At 45.4% G+C, this 22,923-nt stretch overlaps 1 long non-coding RNA gene across 1 annotated transcript in view; it reads left to right on the top strand.

Moving 5' to 3' along the window:
* Positions 1–22,923, top strand: part of LOC139356875 (uncharacterized) — a 67,757-nt gene that overhangs the window by 4,518 nt on the left and 40,316 nt on the right. Inside the window, exon 3 of the long non-coding RNA XR_011609357.1 lies at positions 540–16,784. This is a non-coding gene — a long non-coding RNA (uncharacterized lncRNA). The remainder of the gene's footprint in view (positions 1–539; positions 16,785–22,923) is intronic.

Here is a 22,923-nt window from a genome sequence, read left to right as displayed (position 1 = left end):
GCCACCTCGCCCGGCTAGTTTTTTGTATTTTTTAGTAGAGACGGGGTTTCACTGTGTTAGCCAGGATGGTCTCGATCTCCTGACCTCGTGATCCGCCCGTCTCGGCCTCCCAAAGTGCTGGGATTACAGGCTTGAGCCACCGCGCCCGGCCAGTCAATACATTTTTAAAGATGATAGGTTTATATGACACTTGTTATTATGTTTTATATATAATATATTATGTTGTATATTATATATTATTAATATTATATATAAACAATACTTGTTATTTATTATATATAAATAATGTTTATTATTTATATATTTACATTTATATATAATATTAATACATAACATTATATAATTATTAATATATTATATATTATTATATTATATATTATGTTATATATTATGATATATTCTGTATTATGTTATATATATTATGTTACATATATATTATGTTATATATGACAATATGACTATTTTGGAAGGACTTTAGAGGAAGCACTGTAAAAGCAAGATATGAGGCCAGGCGCGGTGGCTCATGATTGCAATCTCAGCTCTTAGGGAGGCAGAAGTGGGAGGAGAGCTTGAGCCCAGGAGTTCGAGACCTGCCTGGCCTATATAACAAGACTCCATTCTCCACATAAAGGAAAACATCATAATAATAATAAAGAAAAAAATAAAGCAAGATATGAAACACAGAAATTAGTCAAAGAACGATCCCCTTTTTTGGGTGTTTATTCCTGTACCAACCAAGAAGGAAGCTGCTGTGCCCCCTACCCCCAATCCCAGCTCCCCACCCAACTCCCCCTACTGCAGAGTCTGGCTATGCCTCCCATACTTAGTTAACAATTAGATTTTACTACTTAAGACTAGAAGTTACTTGGTTTTTTTTGTTTGTGTGTTTTCTTTTGAGATGGAGTCTCACTCTGTCACCCAGGCTGGAGTGCAGTGGTGCAAAATCTCAGCTCGCTGCAACCTCCACCTCCGGGATTCAAACAATTCTCCTGCCTCAGCCTCCTGAGTAGCTGGGACTACAAGTGCACGCCACGATCCACCTCCTAGGCTCAAGCAATTCTCTTGCCTCAGCCTCCAGAGGAGCTGGGATTACTGATGTGTGCCACCACAGCCCTGCTAATTTTTGTATTTTTAATAGAGACTGGGTTTTGCCATGTTGGCCAGGCTGGTCTCAAACTCCTGACCTCAGGTGATCCACCCACCTCTGCCTCCCAAAGTGCTGGGATTACAGGTGTGAGCCAGAACGCCCGTTTGTACAACTGAAACGCACCAATTCCCAACCCAAGTACTACTACATAAAGTTAACAATACTTAAATGCTGATGTGAAGTCAAAAAATCTTATGTCACATGATAAAAGAAAGGAAATAAAATGAAGGTATTTTCTTTTTTTTTTTTTTTTTTTTTTGACACAGTTTCGCAGTTATTGCCCAGGCTATAGTGCAATAGCACAATCTCGACTCACCACAACCTCCGCCTCCTGGGTTCAAGCAACTCTCTTGCCTCAGCCTCCCAAGTAGCTGGGATTATAGGCATGCGCCACCACGCCTGGCTGATTTTGTATTTTTAGTAGAGATGGGGTTTCTCCATGTTGGTCAGGCTGGTCTTGACCTCTCAGGTGATTCGCCCTTCTCAGCCTCCCAAAGTGCTGGGATTACAGGCATGACCCACAACACCCAGCCTCAATGGAGATATTTTCTTAGTACAAGTGTATACATGCACAAACATGTTTTTAACAAAAAAAGAAAGGAGGAAAGGCCGGGCGCGGTGGCTCAAGCCTGTAATCCCAGCACTTTGGGAGGCCGAGACGGGTGGATCACGAGGTCAGGAGATCGAGACCATCCTGGATAACACGGTGAAACCCCGTCTCTACTAAGAAATACAAAAAACTAGCCGGGCGAGGTGGCGGGTGCCTGTAGTCCCAGCTACTCGGGAGGCTGAGGCAGGAGAATGGCGTGAACCCGGGAGGCGGAGCTTGCAGTGAGCTGAGATCCGGCCACTGCACTCCAGCCTGGGCTACAGAGAGAGACTCCGTCTCAAAAAAAAAAAAAAAAAAAAAGGAGGAAATACTCATAACAATTACAGTCTTCATATCTGCAGCTGGTCACGTGATCGTAGCTGGTATTGATGACTACCTTCTCTTTTTCCCTCACCCCCCATCCCGAGACAGGGTCTTGCTGTGTCACCCAGGCTGGAGTACAGTGGCACGACCTCGGCTCACTGCACACTCCACCTCCTGGATTCAAGCAATTCTCCTGCCTCAGCCTCCCGAGTAGCTGGGATTACAGGTGCCCACCACCACACCTGGCTAATTTTTGTATTTTTAGTAGACTTGGGGTTTCATCGTGTTGGCCAGGCTGGTCTCAAACTCCTGACCTTGTGATCTACCCGCCTTGTCCTCCCAAAGTGCTGGGATTACAGGCGTAAGCCACCGCACGCAGCCAACTACCTTGTACTACCCATTCTGTATTCCCTGTGACTTCAGCAAGCACCTCAGCAGGTCATCGTTTTCTTCCAGTGGACTGACCCAAACCTTCATTCTTGAAGGGTCTAGGTCATTTGTAGTTCTCCCTGGATTGGGCTGTTGTAGTTTCCCATTGACCTTAATCACAGGGCATGATAATACTAAGGGACGCCCTAATGAATCTCCTGTATTCCATGCATACTCTTCCTTACCTCCATTGTGGTGGAGTAGTAGACTAATTTCATCTTAATAGTCCAGGTGAATCATCCCAGCCAATACTGTAACTCCCTTCTTAGCCTGTTGACTTAAAGGTAGAAGGAGTCCAAAGTGTCCAGGTGGCAATCTTCCAGTTTAATGGAATCGTTGTGTCTCCTGGCAGCAGCATTCCTCCCTCTGGAACTAAGACTTCTAGGCCAGCAGAAGACCTAGAAGACAGGCCTATTGTGGGGACAGGAAGCAAAAATTTTGCTAGTGGATCACTAGCGGCGACAGTGAGTGGTGCCACTTCCACTTCCACACCTTGATTCCTGGACCCGTGAATCCTGACTATGGGAGAAACAGTACCATATACTGGATGCTGATTCAGAGCATACATGGCCTTCTGGTGAACTTTGCCCCAGCCCTGCAAAGTATTGTCACTTAGTTGGCATTGTAATTCTGACTTCAAAAGACCATTCCACTGTCCTATCAATCCAGCTGCTTCAGGATGATGGGCAACATGGTAAGACCAGTGAATTTCATGAGCATAAGCCCACTGCCACACTTTTTTTTTTTTTTTTTTTTTTTTTTTTTGAGATGGAGTCTTGCTCTGTCGCCCAGGCTGGAGTGCAACAGTGCTATCTCAGCTCACGGCAACCTCTGCCTCCCGGGTTCAAGTGATTCTCCTGCCTCAGCCTCCTGAGTAGATGAGGTTACAGGTTCTGGCCACCTCGCCTGGCTAATTTTTTTTTTTTTTGAGATGGAGTTTCACTCTGTCACCCAGGCTGGAGTTCAGTGGCATAATCTCAGCTCACTGCAACCTCCAACTCCCGGGTTCAAGTGATTCTCCTGCCTCAGTCTCCTAAGTAGCTGGAATTGCAGGGACCTGCCACCATGCCCAGCTAATTTTTGTATTTTTAGTAGGGATGGGATTTCACCATGTTGGACCAGACTGGTCTTGAACTCCTGGCCTCAGGTGATCCCCCCGCCTTGGCCTCCCAAAGTGCTGAGATTACAGACATTAGCCACCATGCCTGGCCCCGACTAATTTTTGTGTTTTTAGTAGAGGCAGGGTTTCACCATCTTGGCCAGGCTGCTCTCGAACTCCTGACCTCGTGATCCACCTGCCTTGGCCTGCCAAAGTGCTGGAATTACAGGCGTGAGCCACCGTGCCTGGCCTGCCGCACTTCTTTAGCCATAAAGTGAGTGCTTTGGTCAGAGGCAGTGCTGTGTGGAATACCATGATGGTGGATAAGGCATTCTGTGAGTCCACGGTTGGTAGTCTTGGCAGAAGCATTGCGTGCAGGATAGCAAACCCATATCTAGAGTAAGCGTCTATTCCAGTGAGGACAAACCTTTGTCTTTTCCATGATGGAACAGGTCCAGTATAATAACCTGCCACCAGGTAGCTGGCTGATTACCCCAAGGAATGGTGCCATATCGAGGGCTCAGTGTTGGTCTCTGCTGCTGGCAAATTGGGCACTCAGCAGTGGCCGTAGCCAGGTCATCCTTGGTGAGTGGAAGTCCATGTTGCATAATCTCCATCCCTGCCACCATGGCCATTTTGTTCATCGGCCCATTGGGTAATGACATGGGTGGCTGAGGAAAGAGGCTGAGTGGTGTCCACAGAACAAGTCATCCTATCCACTGAGTCATCCTATCCACTGAGTTAACACATTGGTGAGTACTCACATGGGATACAAATATCTTCACAGTTTTTGACCACTTAGAGAGGTCCATCTGCATGTCTTCCTCAAATGTCTTTGTCACCAATTTTCCAATCATGCTGCTTCCAAGTCCCTGACTATCCAGCCATCCCATTGGCTACAGCCCATGAGTCAGTACATAATCGCATATCTGACCATTTCTCCTTCCATGCAAAATACACAGCCAGGCGCACTGCTCGAAGTTCTGCCCATTGGGAAGATGTCCGCTGTATTTCAAGGATGTCCTAGAAAGGGGCTGTAGTGCTGCAGCTGTCCACTTTCAGGTGGTGCCTGCATATCGTGTAGAACCGTCTGTAAACCAGGCCCTAGTCTCCTCTTCCTTTGTCGACTGATCATAGGGAACTCCTCAAGAAGCCATTGGTGCAGGCTCGGGGAGAGAAGGCAGGATGGAAGGAGTGGAGACCATGGGCATCTGAGCCACTTCCTCATGTAACTTACTTGTGCCTTCAGGACCTGCTGAAGCCCAATCACATATATACCACTTCCATTTGATGATGGAATGCCGCTGTGCATGACCCACTTTATGGCTAGACTGGTCAGAAAGCACCCAGTTCATGATAGGCAGTTCAGGTTGCATGGTGACTTGTCCCATAGTCAAACGTTCAGTTTCCACCAAAGCTCAGTAATAGACCAGGAGCTGTCTCTCAAAAGGAGAGTAGTTATCTGCAGAAGATGACAGGGCCCCTTGCTCTAAAATCCTAAAGGTCTCTGCTGTGATTCACCTATGGGAGTCTGCCAAAGGCTCCAAACAGCATCCCTCTGCCACTGACACCTGAAGCATCATTGGATCTTCTGGGTCATATGGCCCAAGTGGCAGAAGCAGCCAGGACCTGTTGCAGAGCCTTCTGTTCTGGACCCCACTCAAAACTGGCAGCCTTTTGGGTCACTCGATAAATGGACCAAACTAACACACCCAAATGAGGGATGTGTTGCCTCCAAAATCCAAATAGGCCCAGTAGGCATTGTACCTCTTTCTTGGTCATAGGAGCAGCCAAATGCAGCAACTTATCCTTTACCTTAGAGGGAGTATCTCGGCCAGGCGCAGTGACTCATGCCTGTAATCCCCAGCACTTTTGGAGGTCAAGGCAGATGGATCACTTGATGTCAGGAGTTCGAGACCAGCCTGGTCAACATGGTGAAACCCTGAATCTACTAATAATACAAAAATTAGGCTGGGCACCGTGGCTTACCCCTGTAATCCTAGCACTTTGGGAGGCCGAGGCGGGCAGATCACGAGGTCAGGAGTTCGAGACCAGCCTGGCCAACTATGGCAAAACCCTGTTTTTACTAAAAAATAAAAAAGTTAGCCGGGCATAAGGGGCCAGGTGCGGTGGCTCACTCCTGTAATCACAGCACTTTGGGAGGCTGAGGCGGGTGGAACACCTGAGGTCAGAAGTTTGAAACCAGCCTGACCAGCATGGAGAAACCCCATCTCTACTAAAAATACAAAATTAGCCGAGTGTGGTGGCACATCCTGTAATCCCAGCTACTCAGGAGGCAGAGGCAGGAGAATCGCTTGATCCCAGGAGGTGGAGGTTACAGTGAGCCGAGATTACACCATTGCACTCCAGCCTGGTCAACAAGAGTGAAACTCCATCTCAAAAAAAAAAAAAGAGAATATCTCAATAGACCCCACACCACTGGACCCCTGGAAATTTTACTGAGGTAGAAGGTCCCTGAATTTTAGTCGAATTTATTTCCCATCCTCTGGCACACAAATGTCTCACCAATAAGTCCAGAGTGTTTGCTACTTCTTGTTCACTGGATTCAATTGGCATAATGTCATCAATGTAATGTCCCAGTGTGATATCTGGTGGAAGCAAAAAGTGATCAAGGTGTCTCCGAATCCGATTATGACACAAAGCCGGAGAGTTGTCCTACCTCTGAGGTAGGACAGTAAAAGTGTATTAATGGCCTTGCCAGATGAAGGCAACTTGCTTCTGGTGGGCCTTATGAACAGGAATGGAGGAAAAGGCATTTGTCAAGTCAATGGCTGCACACCAGGTACCAGGAGATGAGTTAATTTACTCAAGCAATGAAATCACATCTGGTACAGCAGCTGCAATTGGAGTCACCACTTGGTTAAACATATGATAATCCACTGTCATTCTCCAAGATCCATCTGTCTTCTGCACAGGCAAAATGGGAGAGTTGAATGAGGATGTGCTAAGAATCACCACCTCTGCGTCTTTCAAGTCCTTCATGGTAGCACTAATCTCTGCAATCCCTCCAGGGATGTGATATTGTTTTTGATTTACTATTTATCTAGGTAGAGTCAGCTCTATTGGCTTCCGTTTGGCCCTTCCCACCATAATAGGCCCTCACCCTACCAGTCAGGGAGCCACTGTGAGGGTTCTGCCAGCTGCTAAGTATGTCTATGCCAATTATGCATTTTGGCACTGAGGAGATGACCACAGGATGAGTCTGGAGACCCACTGGACTCACTGTAAGTCAGACCTGAGCTAAAACTCCATTAATTACCTGATCTCCATAAGCCCTGAGTTTAACTGGAGGACCACAGTGATGTTTTGGGTCCCCTGGAATCAACATCAGCTCACAGCCAGTGTCCAGTAGTCTTCAAAATGTCTGTTCATTTCTCTTTCCCCAGTGCACAATTACCCTGGTAAAAGGATGGAGGTTGGCGAGGTGCAGTGGCTCACACTTGTAATCCCAACACTTTGGGAGGTCAAGGCAGGTGGATCACAAGGTCAGGAGTTCAAGACCAGCCTGACCAACATGGTGAAATCGCATCTCTACTAAAAATACAAAAAATTAATGGGGCATGGTGGCACATGCCTGTAATCCCAGCTACTCAGGAGGCTGAGGCAGGAGAATCGCTTGAACTTGGGAGGTGGTGGTTGCAGTGAGCCGAGATCGCACCACTGCACTCTAGCCTGGGCAACAGAGTGAGACTCCATCTCAGAAAAAAAAAAAAAAGGGCCGGGCGCGGTGGCTCAAGCCTGTAATCCCAGCACTTTGGGAGGCCGAGGCGGGCGGATCACAACGTCAGGAGATCGAGACCACAGTGAAACCCCGTCTCTACTAAAAATACAAAAAATTAGCCGGGCGCGGTGGCGGGCGCCTGTAGTCCCAGCTACTCAGGAGGCTGAGGCAGGAGAATGGTGGGAACCCGGGAGGCGGAGCTTGCAGTGAGCCGAGATCGCGCCACTGCACTCCAGCCTGGGCAACAGCGTGAGACTCCGTCTCAAAAAAAAAAAAAAAAAAAAAAAAAAAAAAGGACAGAGGTCTCCTTGGGGAGGGATGGGAGAAAGATTCACTACATAAATGATCGGTAATGTAGTGGGGTCCTTCCTCAAGGGGACCTGATCTCTCCTTCATTCAAGGGGCTCTGGGTCTGTAAATTGGCTCAGATCTGGAAATCAACTGAGTGGCCGTGATTCTCTGATTTTGTAATTCAAATTTATCTTTTGTCCACTCAATCTAGAAGTTTTCTGCTTGTATAAATTAAGTAAGAATGCAGTAGGCTTCCTATCAATTTCACTTACAGGAACACCGTGATTAATTAGCCAATGCTAGAACTCTACAAGAGTCAGACTATTCTGATTGCCACTTTGCCTCTGCTGTCCATTATGGTAGCTACACTACCTTGCCTTTGATGGTCGAGTGCCACCACTTGGCTCCTGCTACCTTGGCATCCAATTATTCCCATTGTATTTAATTTGTGTAGTTGAGTGACTGCAGTTCCCACTGTTAGATTACAGGCGCGGGGGCTCACGCCTGTAATCCCAGCACTTTGGGAGGCTGAGGTGGGTGAACCATGGGGTCAGGAGTTCGAGACCAGCCTGGCCAACATGGTGAAACCCTGTATCTACTGAAAATACAACAACAACAAAAAAATTAGCTGGGCATAGTAGGGGGTACCTGTAATCCCAGCTACTCAGGTGGGTGAAGCAGGAGAATCACTTGAACCCGGGAGGCTGAGGTTGCAGTGAGCTGAGATTGCACCACTGCACTCTTAGCCTGGGTGACAGAGTGAGACTCTGTCTCAAAAAAAAAAAAAAAAAAAAAAAAAAAAAGATCTGACATACAGAGAAGAGCAATTACAGGGCTCCTCAAAGATGCAGGTACTGGCCTCACAAATCTATTTCACAAGGCATTGGTCGAGGGTATATCTTCTGGACCTTCCCAGCTGGGATGAGTAGGTCTAAAGTGACTAACCCACTCCACCATCCCAATCTCCCTAAGCCTTTGGATCCCTTCCTCTACATTAAACCAAGGGAGATGAGGCATTTCCAACTCCTCACAGTGGGCCGTCTTTTAATCTATATTTCAGCTAACCAAGCAAATAAACTATTAGAAGGTTTTGTAAATTTCCGAGCTGCAACATTAAAAGCAGAGTCCCTACTTAGTGGGCCCAAATCAATAAATTCAGCCTGATCCAACTCTATGTTGCTTCCACCATTATCCCATACCCTTAATATCGTTTCCATGCCTGTTCTCCAGATGACTGTTTATATAAATTAGAGAACTCAAACAGTTCTTTTCAAGTGTAGCACACCTTGAGATAGAGTCTCTGTCACCCAAGCTGGAGTCCAGTGGCATGATCTCTACTCACTGCAACCTCTGCCTCCTGGGTTCAAGCAATTTTCATGCCATTTCTTTTCTTTTTTTAGTAGAGGCGAGGTTTTACCATGTTGACCAGGATGGTCTCGATCTCCTGGCCTCAAGCGATCTGCCTGCCTTGGCCTCCCAAAGTGCTGGGACTTCATGTGTGAGCCACTGCACCTGGCCAAAAGTTGAGTTCTTACCAGAGAATGTGACAGGGGAAAGGAGTGCCCAGGAGTTGCTCATTTATGCAAAGAAGTGTTTAGTGTGGTGAATCAAGGAATTTAAGTTGGGTGACGTGGAAAGCAAAAACAGAAGACTGATGGGCAGTGAAAAATTGATAAGGTTAATAGTTTAGAGATTCTGCTTCTATCAATACATGGTTACAGAGGAAGTGATGGTCAGGATGAGATGCAAAATAATACAGGTTATGCAAGCAGCCCTTTTTTTTTTTTTTTTTTTTTTTGAGATGGACTCTTGCTCTGTTGCCCAGGCTGGAGTGCACTGGTGTGATCTTGGCTCACTGCAACCTCCGCCTCCCGGATTCAAGCAATTCTCTGCCTCAGCCTCCCAAGTAGCTTGGATTACAGGCGCCCGCCACCACATCCAGCTAATTTTTGTATTTTTAGTGGAGACGGAGTTTCACCATTCACCATCCTGGCCAGGCTGGTCTTGAACTCCTAACCTCGTGATCCACCCGCCTCAGCCTCCCAAGGTGCTGGGATTACAGGCATGAGCCACCGCACCCAGCCAAGCCCATTTATTATAAATAACCAGGGCTGGAGTATTAACCATGGGAATAAGTGACTGAGGTGGACTGGAAAACAAGATGATTGGAAATGAGTGGACAAGAAACTGAGGGCCAGCCTATTCGATTAATTGTCTCCATGCATCATGGAATAGCCCAGACTGATGACAGTAGGAGTGGTGTAAACCCAGAGAATGAATCAGGCTTCTAAATTTTCAGGGTATGTGGGGAAAGTGACCCAGGAGATCAGCAGATTATTACAATATCCTGATGGCATGCACTTAAAAGGAGCTGAGTTTTTAGGGGATGAGCAACAGTTTGAAGTAGGCAAAGAGCAACATTACTCTGAATGCTGAGTTACAAGTGAAATGCTGAACCTACCCTTTAGTACTTTCAGAGAAGTGAGATCCACTAACTTGAAGGATCAGGAAGGGGATCATGGTAAAAGTGGCATTTATATGGACTTTGAAAGATGAAAAGAATTTTGTGAGAAATAGATTTGGAAAGATAATTCCAGGCAGAGAGAATGCTATTACCAAAGAAGGAGCTGACACTGCTCCGCCCACGCCTGGTGCTTCTGCAAATCCTCCTCCAGAGCCCGTTGCTATGGTGCTAATAGCATCCTTGGTATTACCAGAGCTGGTTAGCAGTTGGCCACCAGGTGGCAGTGCATATCTTTGCGCCATCCCTCCCAGTACTGCCCCTGGAGAAAAACTGGAAGTGAGAATTAGCATAGGTACAGCTGAGGTCGCTTGTGGACTGTGTATTTAGTTAGGCCTGAAGAAACAAAGCCCTTGGAGAAGAGGATAAATGTGGGAACATTTAGGGAGAAGATCAGGGAGAAGATAAAAGGAAAGGAAATTGCCTCAGGGTGAGAGTATAATGAGGTCTAGAAGGTAGTAGAGGGCTCTTGGAGGGAGAGCCATGTCCTCCTGGCCATTCCTTGAGGAACTAGTTGGTCAGGATAGCCACACTGCCCTAGGCTTTACAAAACTCCAGAAATACACTCTTGGATCCAGAGGTGACAATTCACTGAATGAGGATTACCCCAACCAGCCACAGCGTGAAATCCTTGGAGAAGGTGTGTGCTGACTTGATCAGAGGCACAAAGGGAAAGAATCCCAGCTTGAAGGACCAGTTTGAATGTCAAGACTCCAAGAATCTGGCCGGGCGCGGTGGCTCAAGCCTGTAATCCCAGCACTTTGGGAGGCCGAGACGGGCGGATCACGAGGTCAGGAGTTCGAGACCATCCTGGCTAACACGGTGAAACCCCGTCTCTACTAAAAAATCCAAAAACTAGCCGGGCGAGGTGGCGGGCGCCTGTAGTCCCAGCTACTCGGGAGGCTGAGGCAGGAGAATGGTGTGAACCCGGGAAGCGGAGCTTGCAGTGAGCTGAGATCCTGCCACTGCACTCCAGCCCGGGCAACAGAGTGAGACTCCATCTCAAAAAAAAAAAAAAAAGACTCCAAGAATCACTGCAAGAAAAACGCCTTGTGGTGAAGATTCTAGGATTTAGGATCATTTCCAGATGAGAATCCACAAATGACTCACACAGTCTTTCTGAGGTTGTTAAACAGATTGCTTCCATCAGTATTGAGTCAGGATTTTAGGCTGCTCACCACTGCACTCACTTGTCAACTATTTTCATAAACCGTAGTTGTTTAAAGAAAGAAGCAGCCAAAAGGAACAACCAAAGAGAGAGGGGAGATGTGCAGATTGGCAGTGCAAGGTGAGGAATAGGCACCAGACCAACATTGAAAAGAGTTTGGAGCAATGGTCTTCTTCTTCTTCTTCTTTTGGTTTGTTTACTCACATAATAATTAAAAAAAAAAAAAGCCAAAAAAAAAAGAAAAGAAAAGAAAAGAAAACTAAACTATGTATTTCCTCTACAGTGGTTTTTGTTTTTTGTTTTTTGTTTTTGGATGAAATCTCACTCTGTCTCCCAAGCTAGAGTGCACTGGCGCAATCGCGGCTCACTGCAACCTCTGCCTTCTGGGTTCAAGCGATTCCCTCTACATGTTTTTAAGTGAAATCTAAGAAAATGTTTTATGTTGAGGTAGCTTCCAGGGATTAATTTCTACTGTCTAGTATTTGGTATACATGCTTTCAGGGCCATTGCTAGTTTTTCCAGTGCCTTTATGCAAATTAGGCAAAGGTGCCCTTCTGGGAAAAAGCAGGTTTTCTAGGAATGGTACCCATGTGTAAAGAAAAATGTGCTCCTTCCTCTAGATGAGGAGGAGAGCCTGGCCAGTGGATTGCAGGCTGTATTTTAGCCTCTACATATCCCACAAAACTGCACAACTAAGTTTCAGCCCTTCACTTGTCCCCAAAACTGTACAAACCATACACAAAAACTTTGTAGATTTTAACTTAAAAAAAAAAAAGAAAAACCTTGGAATACAGACATAGATCATTCAGTTTATGGAAATATAAACTAAATGACAAAGCTACTGTTTGTGGGCAAACCCGTGAGCCAAATCTTTTGGCTTTGGAAGCAAAAAGCCTGACTTCCTTTTTCATTTCCAATAAAAATGTTAATATATGTCCTTATATCAATTATCTTCTTAATAGTTTTTACTTATTTATTTATTTATTTTTGAGACAGAGTTTCTCTCTTGTTGCCCAGGCAGGAGTGCAATGACGCAATCTCAGTTCACCGCACCCTCCGCCTCCTGGATTCAAGGGATTCTCCTGTCTCAGCCTCCCGAGTAGGTGCCACCACGCCGGGCTACTTTTGGTATTTTTAGTATAGATGGGGTTTTGACATGTTGGCCAGGCTGGTCTGGAACCCCTGACCTCAGGTGATCCGCCCACTTCAGCCTCCCAAAGTGCTGGAATTACAGGCGTGGGCCACTGCACCATTCTAAAACAATAAACTTTATCCAGTACTACTTCAAGTGTGGTGGTTATCTACAGATGAACGACATCAGCATCTTCCGGGAGGCTGTTAGACATGCAAATTCTCAGCTGCATCCCAGACCTGCTGAGTCAGAATCTCAGCAGAATGATATCAGGAAATCCGTATTAACAAGACTTTGAAGTGACCCTTAATGACTGCTAAAATTTTAGAAGCATCAATTGGTAAGCAAACCCTAAGCAAAGTTCCAGAGTATAAGGTGCTGCTCCATTTAAAAATTTCCATCGATGCTGTCACAGTGCTCTTCCTCAGCAGTTATGCACTCTTAAATTGTTCCTCTTGCACCCTAGTAAAAGTTTAAGATGGGTTAGAGATAGTTTTTCTTTTCTTTCTTTCTTTTTTTTTTTAGACGGAATCTCGCTCAGTTGCCGAGGCAGGTGTGCAGTGGTGCAATCTTGGCTCACTGCAAGCTCCGCCTCCCCGGTTCCCGCCATTCTCCTGCATCAGCCTCCAGAGTAGCTGGGACTACAGGTGTCCGCCACCAAGCCTGGCTAATTTTTGTATTTTTAGTAGAGACGGGGTTTCACCCTGTTAGCCAGGATGGTCTCGATCTCCTGACCCCGTGATCCGCCCGCCTCGGCCTCCCAAAGTGCTGGGATTACAGGCGTGAGCCACCGCGCCTGGCTGCACTTTATCTAACTTAATCCTCCTAACAGCCTATTGGGTGGAACAGAACTTTAGCAACCTCTGTTTAAGATTGTTGGATAAAATAGTGTTTTGTCTGTTTGCTTTTTAGTATAGATATGTCTCAAACATTATATGGGACATGTTTATGCTTTAAAAAGTATTAATCTTTGATCTGAAATTCAAATTTAACTGGACATCCTGTTTGTTTGCTTGTTTGTGCTAAATCTGGCAACCCTACGTATTTCTTTTATCCATCATATTAAGAAGAAATTACTTTCCTTCAAAACACATCGCACGACTTTAATTTTCTAGCTAATATTATTTTGTCTTGCTACTGATGTTCAGATTGTCAGAGAAACCAAAAGGAACCAATGTTTTGGATAGTTTTCTTGTTGCTGTTTTTGAGACAGAGTTTTGCTCTGTTGCCCAGGCTGGGTTCAGTGGCCCGATCTTGGCTCAGTGCAACCTCCGCCTCCCAGATTCAAGGCATTCTCCTGCCTCACCCTCCCGAGTAGCTGGGACTACAGGCACGTGCCACCACACCCAGCTAATTTTTGCATTTTTTTAAGTAGAGACAGGGTTTCACAATGTTGGCCAGGATGGTCTCAATCTCTTGACCTCGTCATCTGCCTGCCTTGGCCTCCCAAAGTGCTAGGATTACAGGCGTGAGCCACTGCCCCCAGCCCCAATAGCTTTCACAGAAATCTACTGAAGGAACTATGGGATAAATAGCAGAAGTTTAACTTCTACTATTCCCAAATGTATCTATGAGTCTCAAATCCTCAATCCTAATTTTAATTAAGAATTGTTTACAAAAAAAAAATAATTGCTTAGGTCTCTTTACAAATGAACCTTGTGAACAGACATGTTGGTGATATCTTACAATGAGAATTGTATAATTTTAGAACTAGGTATAGAACTAGAAAGAAGCTTGCAGATCACTAGTGTCTGTTCCCAGAACCTAACTCTGAAACTTAAGCATGAACTGGTGTCTCCAGGCACTAGAGGACTTTGTAGACAGGGATTCTTGTACCTACTGCCTGGGGGTTGTCAACTTGCTTCAGTTTTCCCCTTGTCTTGCCTATGCTCCCTCCCAGACACCTCTTCTGTTTTTCTTAGGCTTTAAATCTTATCTATGGCTCCAAAGTGGCTGCAATAAAAGTCAAACAGGAGAGGGAGAGTGATATGGATCAATTAGAGATGAATATAAACATGCCCCCAACTTGGGGAAATCCCCCTGGTGAAAACTGTGAAAGGCCTGAGGAACAATAGTTCATTCCAACATGGCAGAGAGAGGGAAAGGTGAGACAGGCTTCTTGCAGAGGATGGACATAAAGTTATTCATAGTTATTCCAAGACCAGTAGGATTCAAGGTCAATAATGCTAAAGAAGAAGGAGCAAATGCCAAGTTGTCAGCACTTGATCTTGTAGTGAATGCATACCCTTGCCTCTGTTGTGAAGAAAGAAACTTAGACTAGCTGAAATATTTTTTAGAAGACTTGCTCCTATGACGAGGGCAACCAGGCTTCAGAAAGTCTCTTCTCTACGAGCAGATAGCATGTATCTAGAAATGCAACAATGGCTTTAAGACATAAGAATGTGGTATCTCGCCGGGCGCGGTTTCTCAAGCCTGTAATCCCAGCACTTTGGGAGGCCGAGACGGGTGGATCACGAGGTCAGGAGATCAAGACCATCCTGGCTAACACGGTGAAACCCCATCTCTACTAAAAAAATACAAAAAACTAGCCGGGCGAGGCGGCGGGCGCCTGTAGTCCCAGCTACTCCAGAGGCTGAAGCAGGAGAATGGCATAAACCCAGGAGGCGGAGCTTGCAGTGAGCTGAGATCCGGTCACTGCATTCCAGCCTGGGTGACAGAGCCAGACTCCATCTCAAAAAAAAAAAAAAAAAAAAAACGAATGTGGTGTCTCTCAGCCGGGCGCGGTGGCTTGCACCTGTAATCCCAGCACTTTAGGAGGCTGAGGCAGGTGGATCACCTGAGGTCGGGAGTTCGAGACCAGCCTGACCAACATGGAGAAACCCCGTCTCTACTAAAAATACAAAATTAGCCGGGGTGGTGGTGCATGCCTGTAATCCCAGCTACTCAGGAGGTTGAGGCAGGAGAATCGCTTTAACTCGGGAGGCGGAGGTTGCGGTGAGCCAAGATCACGCCATTGCACTCCAACTTGGGCAAAATCTCAAAAAAAAAAAAAAAAAAAGAATGTGATATCTCTCTATGAGTATACAGAGAACAGTGCCAGGAGGGCCCAGTATATGGTAGTTGATCATTAAACGTTTATTGAATGAAAACTCCAAGGTCATATTCTGTGTTAATTTTCTTGCTTTGTCATCTATTTCTTCTTTTTTTTTTTTGTCATAACTGTATCTATGTCTTATTTTTCCCATCTGTGTTGAGAAAAAATGAAATCAAACAAGAAATCATGAGATCTGCCTCTCAAGGAAGTCTACTGGAAAGCTGAAGTTTGCATTAGATGTACTTTTGATACCTGAGCCTCTGAGCCACTGCCAGTACTTCAGTTTCAGTACTCGTTATCTCTTTGTATAATAGCCTCCTTACTAGTTTCTACAGTGTAGTCTGTAATCTCTTTAAAATCTAAATTCAATCATGTTATTACTGTGTGTAACCTACCAGCTCTCTGGGGTACTCAGAAGAAAGTCCAGGATGGGTGCGGTGGCTCAGGCCTGTAATCACAACACTTTTGGAGGCCGAGGCAGTCAGATCACCTGAGGTCAGGAGTTCGAGACCAGCCTGGCCAACAGGGTGAAATCCTGTCTCTACTAAAAATACAAAAATTAGCCGGGCATGGTGGCAGGCGCCTGTAATCCTAGCCGCTTGGGAGGCTGAGACAGGAGAAACGCTTGAACCTGGGAGGCGGAGGTTACAGTGAGCTGAGATTGTGCCACTGCATTCCAGACAGAGCAAGACTCTGTCTTAAAAAAAAGAAAAAAAAAAAAAAGTCCAAACTCCTTGACCTGTCATACCTGGCATGCTTGGATATTTGTGATATTATCCTGCTCTCCTTCTGGCCTCTTCTCACCCCTTGGCACACCCCACTGCAGTCAGGCTGAAATCACAAATACACCATACTCTCCTTCAAGCCCATGCTCACACTGTACCCTCAACCTATCACACTATTTAGTCTTGTCTCTCTCCGTCGTACTTTGTTAGAGTGACTACTACTTAAAGAGGAAGTCTGCCTAGACATTTTCACACCTCTGCTATCTCTTGCCTGAATTATGTGTCTCTCCCCACGTCCCCGCTTCAAGACCAGTCATCGTGCAGCGCCTGACCCTGGGCGGCACCATTTCCATAAACCCCAACGTGCACGCAGTCAGATGCAAGCTGCACAGTCATATGCAGTGTCCCCACAGGAAGTTATGAGTCTTATACGTTTCCCGTGCTTCCTCTCGAATGGACGGTAAACACTCAGGAAAGCATGGTTATTTCTCAGGCTTGGAAAGAACGAGAGCAGAGGAACATTTAAGCTGGACCTTGAAGGGTGTGTCAACAGACAGAAAAGGTAAATAACATATTTCAAGCAGAGAAAATCACAAAAAAAAGAATACAGAAGTAGTCTGGTGTAACTAGATTAGATAGGAGTAAGTAAACGGAAATTAAGATAAATTGTGTCAAGCCCTGAGTGCTACTTTAATGAATATGAATTTTATTCTATTGGCAGCAAGCCATTGAACAGTTTTGAGCACTACAATGATATAATCCTGTCTGTGTTTAAATGTATTTTCTACTGAGTGTTATTTTTTGCTATAAAACAAAGCATGCTTATTTTTAAATTTTTATTATTTCAAAGAAAAATCAGATAAGTGAAAGGTTCCTATAATATCACTCATTAGCGTTAACCACTATTAATAGTTTGGTATAATGCTCCATTTTTTTCCTGTGCAGCACATGTACATGTGCATATATGTGCGTATGTGTTTCTGTTTTTTATTTGTTTGTTTGTTTGTTTTCAGAGTTTCGCTCCTATTGCCCAGGCTGGAGTGCAATGGCGTGATCTCGGCTCACCATAACCTCCGCCTCCTGGGTTCAAGTGATTCTCCTGCCTCATCCTCCTGAGTAGCTGCGATTACAGGCATGTGCCAACATGCCCAGCTAATTTTTTAATATTTTTAGTAGAGATGAGGTTTCTCCATGTTGGTCAGGCTGGTTTCGAACTCTTGACCTCAGGTGATCCACCCGCATCGGCCTTCAAAAGTGTTGGGATTATAGGCGTGAGCCACCGCACCCAGTGAGTGTATGTGTTTCTGTACAATTCATTTATTTACAAGAATTAAGGGACCAGGTGTGGTGGCTCATGCCTGTAATCCCAGCACTTTGGGAGGTCAAGGTGGGCAGATCACCTGACGTCAGGAGTTTGAGAGCTGCCTGACCAACACGGCAAAACCCCATCTCTACAAAAAATACAAAAATTAGCCGAGCGTGGTGGTGTTCATCTGTAGTCCCACCTACTTGAGAGGCTGAGGCACTAGAATTGCTTGAACTGGGAGGTGGAGGTTGCAGTGAGCTGAGATCCTGCCATTGCACTCCAGCCTGCATGATAGAGCGAGACTCTGTCTCGAAAAAAAAAAAATGAATTAAGGCTGGGCACAGTGGCTCATGCCTGTAATCCCAGCACTTTGGAAAGCGGGGGCGGGTAAATCGCTTGATCTTAAGAGTTTGAGACCAGTCTGGGCAATAAAGCAAAACCCTGTCTCTACAAAAAATACACACTTCAAGACCAGGCATGATGGTGAGCACCTGTAGTCCTAGCTACTGGGGAGGCTGAGGTGGGGGAATCACTTGAGCTCTGGAAGTCGAGGCTGCAGTGAGCTGAGATCGTGCCACTGCATTCCAGCTTGCATAACACAGCAAGACCCTGTCTCAAAAAAAAAAAAAAAATTAGATCATTCTAAACATACTTTTTGCCACTGCCTTTTTTGAAGTAATGCTGGGTATCTTGTATGAGGAAGCAAACCACACAAATCTTATCAACCACAGCAAAAACATGATTATGTGTGAATATACTTGCTAATAATCAACACAGAAATGATATTCTGTTTCACCTATGAGCCTGCACAATTTTTTTTTTTTTTTTAAGATGGAGTCTTGCTCTGTCACCCAGGCAGGAGTGTAGTGGCTCACTGCCAGCTCCGCGTGCTGGGTTCACGCCATTCTCCTGCCTCAGCCTCCTGAGTAGCTGGGACTAAAGGCACCTGCCACCACGCCCGGCTAATTTTTGTATTTTTAATAGAGATGGGGTTTCACCATGTTAGCCAGGATGGTCTCGATCTCCTGACCTGGTGATCCACCCGCCTTGGCCTCCCAAAGTGCTGGGATTACAGGCATGAGCCACCGCGCCCAGCTGAGCTTGCACAAATTAAACAGAGATGAATATCAGTTTCGGCGGGGCTCCAACAAAAAAAAAAGATACTCTTTTTTTTTTTTTTTTTTTTTTTTTTTTTGAGACGGAGTCTCACGCTGTTGCCCAGGCTGGAGTGCAGTGGCGCGATCTCGGCTCACTGCAAGCTCCGCCTCCTGGGTTCACGCCATTCTCCTGCCTCAGCCTCCTGAGTAGCTAGGACTACAGGCGCCCGCCACCGCGCCCGGCTAATTTTTTGTATTTTTAGTAGAGACGGGGTTTCACTGTGGTCTCGATCTCCTGACGTTGTGATCCGCCCGCCTCGGCCTCCCAAAGTGCTGGGATTACAGGCTTGAGCCACCGCGCCCGGCCAAAAAGATTCTCTTTATATAATTATAATAGAAGGAATAAAAATTAGTTATTCAAGAGAGGGTAATTTAGCAATTCTTTTTGACATTTAAAATACATGTAACTTTGAACTAGCAATTCCATATCTACAAGTTTTTTCTACAAAATACCCTCAGAAATTCACAAAGAAATGGAGGCTAGGCACAGTGGCTCACACCTGTAATGCCAGTGTTTTGGGAGGCTGACACGGGAGGATCGCTTGAACCTGAAAGTTTGAGACTAACATGGGCAACATAGTGAGACCCTGCCTCTACTAAAAGTATAAAAATTAGCTAAGCATGGTGACACACACGTGTAATCCCAGCTACTCATGAGGCTGAGGCAGGAGAATCACTTGAACCTGGGAGGTGGAGGTTACAGTGAGTCGAGATTGTGCCACTGTACTCCATCCTAGGTTAGAGAGTGAGACTCCATCTCTAAATAAATAAATAAATAAATAAATAAATAAATAAATAAAAGGAATTCACAAGGATAAATGCACAAGTATGTTTATTGTAGCTTTATTTCTAATAGCAAAGCAACCTAAACAGACAATAAATTATGGGGTTCCCTACCACATTACATACCATTGTGCAGCGTATCTGAATGTACTGATGTAAATAATTTCCATAATATATTGTTGGGTGAGAAAATATCAAACTACTGAAATGATATATGTGTTTATATGATGCCATTTTTGTAAAACCATACATGCACCTAAGTAGACAGTATGTGTCTATATTCATCTACAATGTGTGTACATAATATGTGTATGTGTGCTAATATATACACATACTCAAAAGGTTTTTTTGTTTTTGTTTTTGTTTTGAGGTAGGATCTTTCTCCGTTGCATAGGGTGGAGTACAGTGGTGCAGTCATGGCTTATTGCAACCTCAAATTCAAAGGCTCAAGCAGGCCTTCCCTAGTAGTCTCCCTAGTAGCTCTGGTTGCACCACGCACAAGATAAGATTTTACTTTGTTGCCCGGGCTGTTCTTGAACTCCTGACTTCAAGTGATCCGCCTGCCTCAGCCTTCCAAAGTGCTGGGATTATAGGCATGAGTCACCACCACGCCCAGCTCGACGTTTTCAAGTCAATATATATTGTGATATTTCATTCTTTTTAATGGCTACAGAGTATTTTACTGTATGACACCACCATTGATTTATTCTACACTTTTTTTTTTTTTTTTTTTTTTTTTTGAGACGAAGTCTTGCTCTGTTGCCCAAGCTGGAGTGTAGTGCCACAGTCTCAGCTCACTGCAGTCTCCGCCTCCTGGGTTCAAACGATTCTCCTGCCTTAGCCTCCCAAGTAGCTGGGATTACAGATGCCCACCACCACGCCCGGCTAATTTTTTTTTTTTTTTTTTTTTTAGTAGAGACGGGTTTTCACCATGTTGGCCAGGCTGGTCTCAAATTCCTGACCTCAGGTGATCCACCCGCATCGGCCTCCCAAAGTGCTAGCATTACAGGCATGAGCCACCACACCCAGCCAAGATAACAGTGTTTGTTGATGGATTGGATGTGGAAGGAGTGGGAAAGAGAAAAATCCTAAATAATCCTAGTTTTTGGAATTCAGTGAATAGTGATAACATTTACTGAGATGTAAAAGACTAGAAAAGTAAAAGATTTGGGAGTTTGAAAAATAAACAGAACTTCTCCGTTGGCTATGATTAATGTGAGAGGCTTTTTGACCACCTAGGTACAAATAAGACAGGCTATATATATACATGACTCTGATTGCTTCTAAGCCTTTTGGCCAAGATCAAGTGATACATAACTCTGGAATTCAGGGGGAAAGCCATCAGTGAAAAACTTACAAGACAGCCCATTATGTTTTGATAGCTCTAGTTATCAGAAAGTTCTTCCCATTACACTAAGGTGACTATAAATGTTATATAAATTTGATGCCCATTTCCATTTGGGGTTCCTGAAAAGTACATATTTTTCTAAGCACATCGAATATTGGAAGAGAGTTATCACATTCTCTCCCAACATCTTTTATTTATTTATTTATTTTTGAGACGGAGTTTTGCACTTTTTGCCTAGACTGGAGTGCAGTGGTGCGATCTCAGCTCACTGCAAGCTCTGCCTCCCAGGTTCAAGCAATTCTCCTGCCTCAGCCTCCCGAGTAGCTGGGATTACAGGTATGCACCACCGCACCCGGCTAATTTTGTATTTTTAGTAGAGATGGATTTCTTTTTGTTTTGTTTTGTTTTGTTTTGTTTTGTTTTGTTTTTTGAGACGGAGTCTCACGCTGTTGCCCAGGCTGGAGTGCAGTGGCGCGATCTCGGCTCACTGCAAGCTCCGCCTCCTGGGTTCACGCCATTCTCCTGCCTCAGCCTCCTGAGTAGCTAGGACTACAGGCGCCCGCCACCGCGCCCGGCTAATTTTTTGTATTTTTAGTAGAGACGGGGTTTCACTGTGGTCTCGATCTCCTGACCTTGTGATCCGCCCGCCTCGGCTTCCCAAAGTGCTGGGATTACAGGCTTGAGCCACCGCGCTCGGCCTGTAGAGATGGATTTCTCGACGTTGGTCAGGCTGGTCTCAAACTCCTGACCTCAGGTGAGCTGCCCGCCTCAGCCTCCCAAAGTGCTGGGGCCTACATCTTATATTTTCTTTTTTTTTTTTTTTTTTTTTTGAGACGGAGTCTCGCTCTGCCGCCCAGGCTGGAGTGCAGTGGCCGGATCTCAGCTCACTGCAAGCTCCGCCTCCCGGGTTCACGCCATTCTCCTGCCTCAGCCTCCCGAGTAGCTGGGACTACAGGCGCCCGCCACCTCGCCCGGCTAGTTTTTTGTATTTTTAGTAGAGACGGGGTTTCACCATGTTAGCCAGGATGGTCTTGATCTCCTGACCTTGTGATCCGCCCGTCTCGGCCTCCCAAAGTGCTGGGATTACAGGCTTGAGCCACCGCGCCCGACCTATATTTTCTAATCTAAACAAACAATCCTAGTTTCTCCAGCTGTCCTTCATGATCTGTTTCCAGACATGTCATCATCCTGGCTGGTCATATGCGTTTTAAGGTAGGATGCCAAAGACTAACATGGCCCAAATAACCATACATAAAATGTAGGAGTATCATCCCTCGGATTTGCTATTTCTTCAGAAATACGTTTGACTTTTATAATTTATGTTTTCCTTCTTTTTTTGTTTTTATTTTTTCGAGACATGCCACCACACCCGGCTAATTTTTGTATTTTTAATAGAGACAGGATTTCACCATGTTGGCCAAGCTAGTCTCAAACTTCTGACCTCTAGAGTTCTGCCGACCTTGGCCTCCCGAAGTGCTGGGATTACAGGCATGAGCCACCTTGCCAGGCCCTATTTTCTTTCTTATTGTCATGAGTGTGTCAGGGTTCCTACCAGTGACACACAATGTCTCTTTTTCTCCTTTTTTTTTTTTTAAATGGAGTTTTGCTCTTGTTGCCCAGGCTGGAGTGCAATGCCACAATCCTGGCTCACTGCAACCTCTGCCTCCAGGGTTCAAGCGATTCTGCTGTCTCAACCTCCCAAGTCGCTGGGATTACAGGCAGGTGCCACCAGGCCTGGCTAATATTTGTATTTTTAGTACAGACGAGGTTTCACCAGGTTGGCCAAGCTGGTCTTGAACTCCCGACCTCAGGTGACCCACCCTCCTTGGCCTCCCAATGTGCTGGAATTATGGGGCGTGAGCCGCCACGCCACACCTGGCTACGATGTCTCTTCTTACTTTCTTCTTATCCATTCTTGGATTTGGAAATCAAATAACCAATTGAAGCCATCAGATATTAACATTTTGCTTTGCATGTTTGGGATATTTTGTAATAATTTAAAAGGAGAGGCGGGGCCCAGTGGCTCACACCTGTAATACCAGCTGCTAGGGAGGCTGAGGCAGGAGATTGGCTGGAACCCAGAAGGCAGAGGGTTCAGTAAACCAAG

Source organism: Macaca nemestrina, chromosome 10 (assembly GCF_043159975.1).
Source record: "Macaca nemestrina isolate mMacNem1 chromosome 10, mMacNem.hap1, whole genome shotgun sequence".
Lineage (NCBI taxonomy): Eukaryota > Metazoa > Chordata > Mammalia > Primates > Cercopithecidae > Macaca > Macaca nemestrina.
The sequence above is the reverse complement of the archived record's forward strand: the minus strand, read 5'-3'. Positions and strand labels throughout refer to the sequence as shown.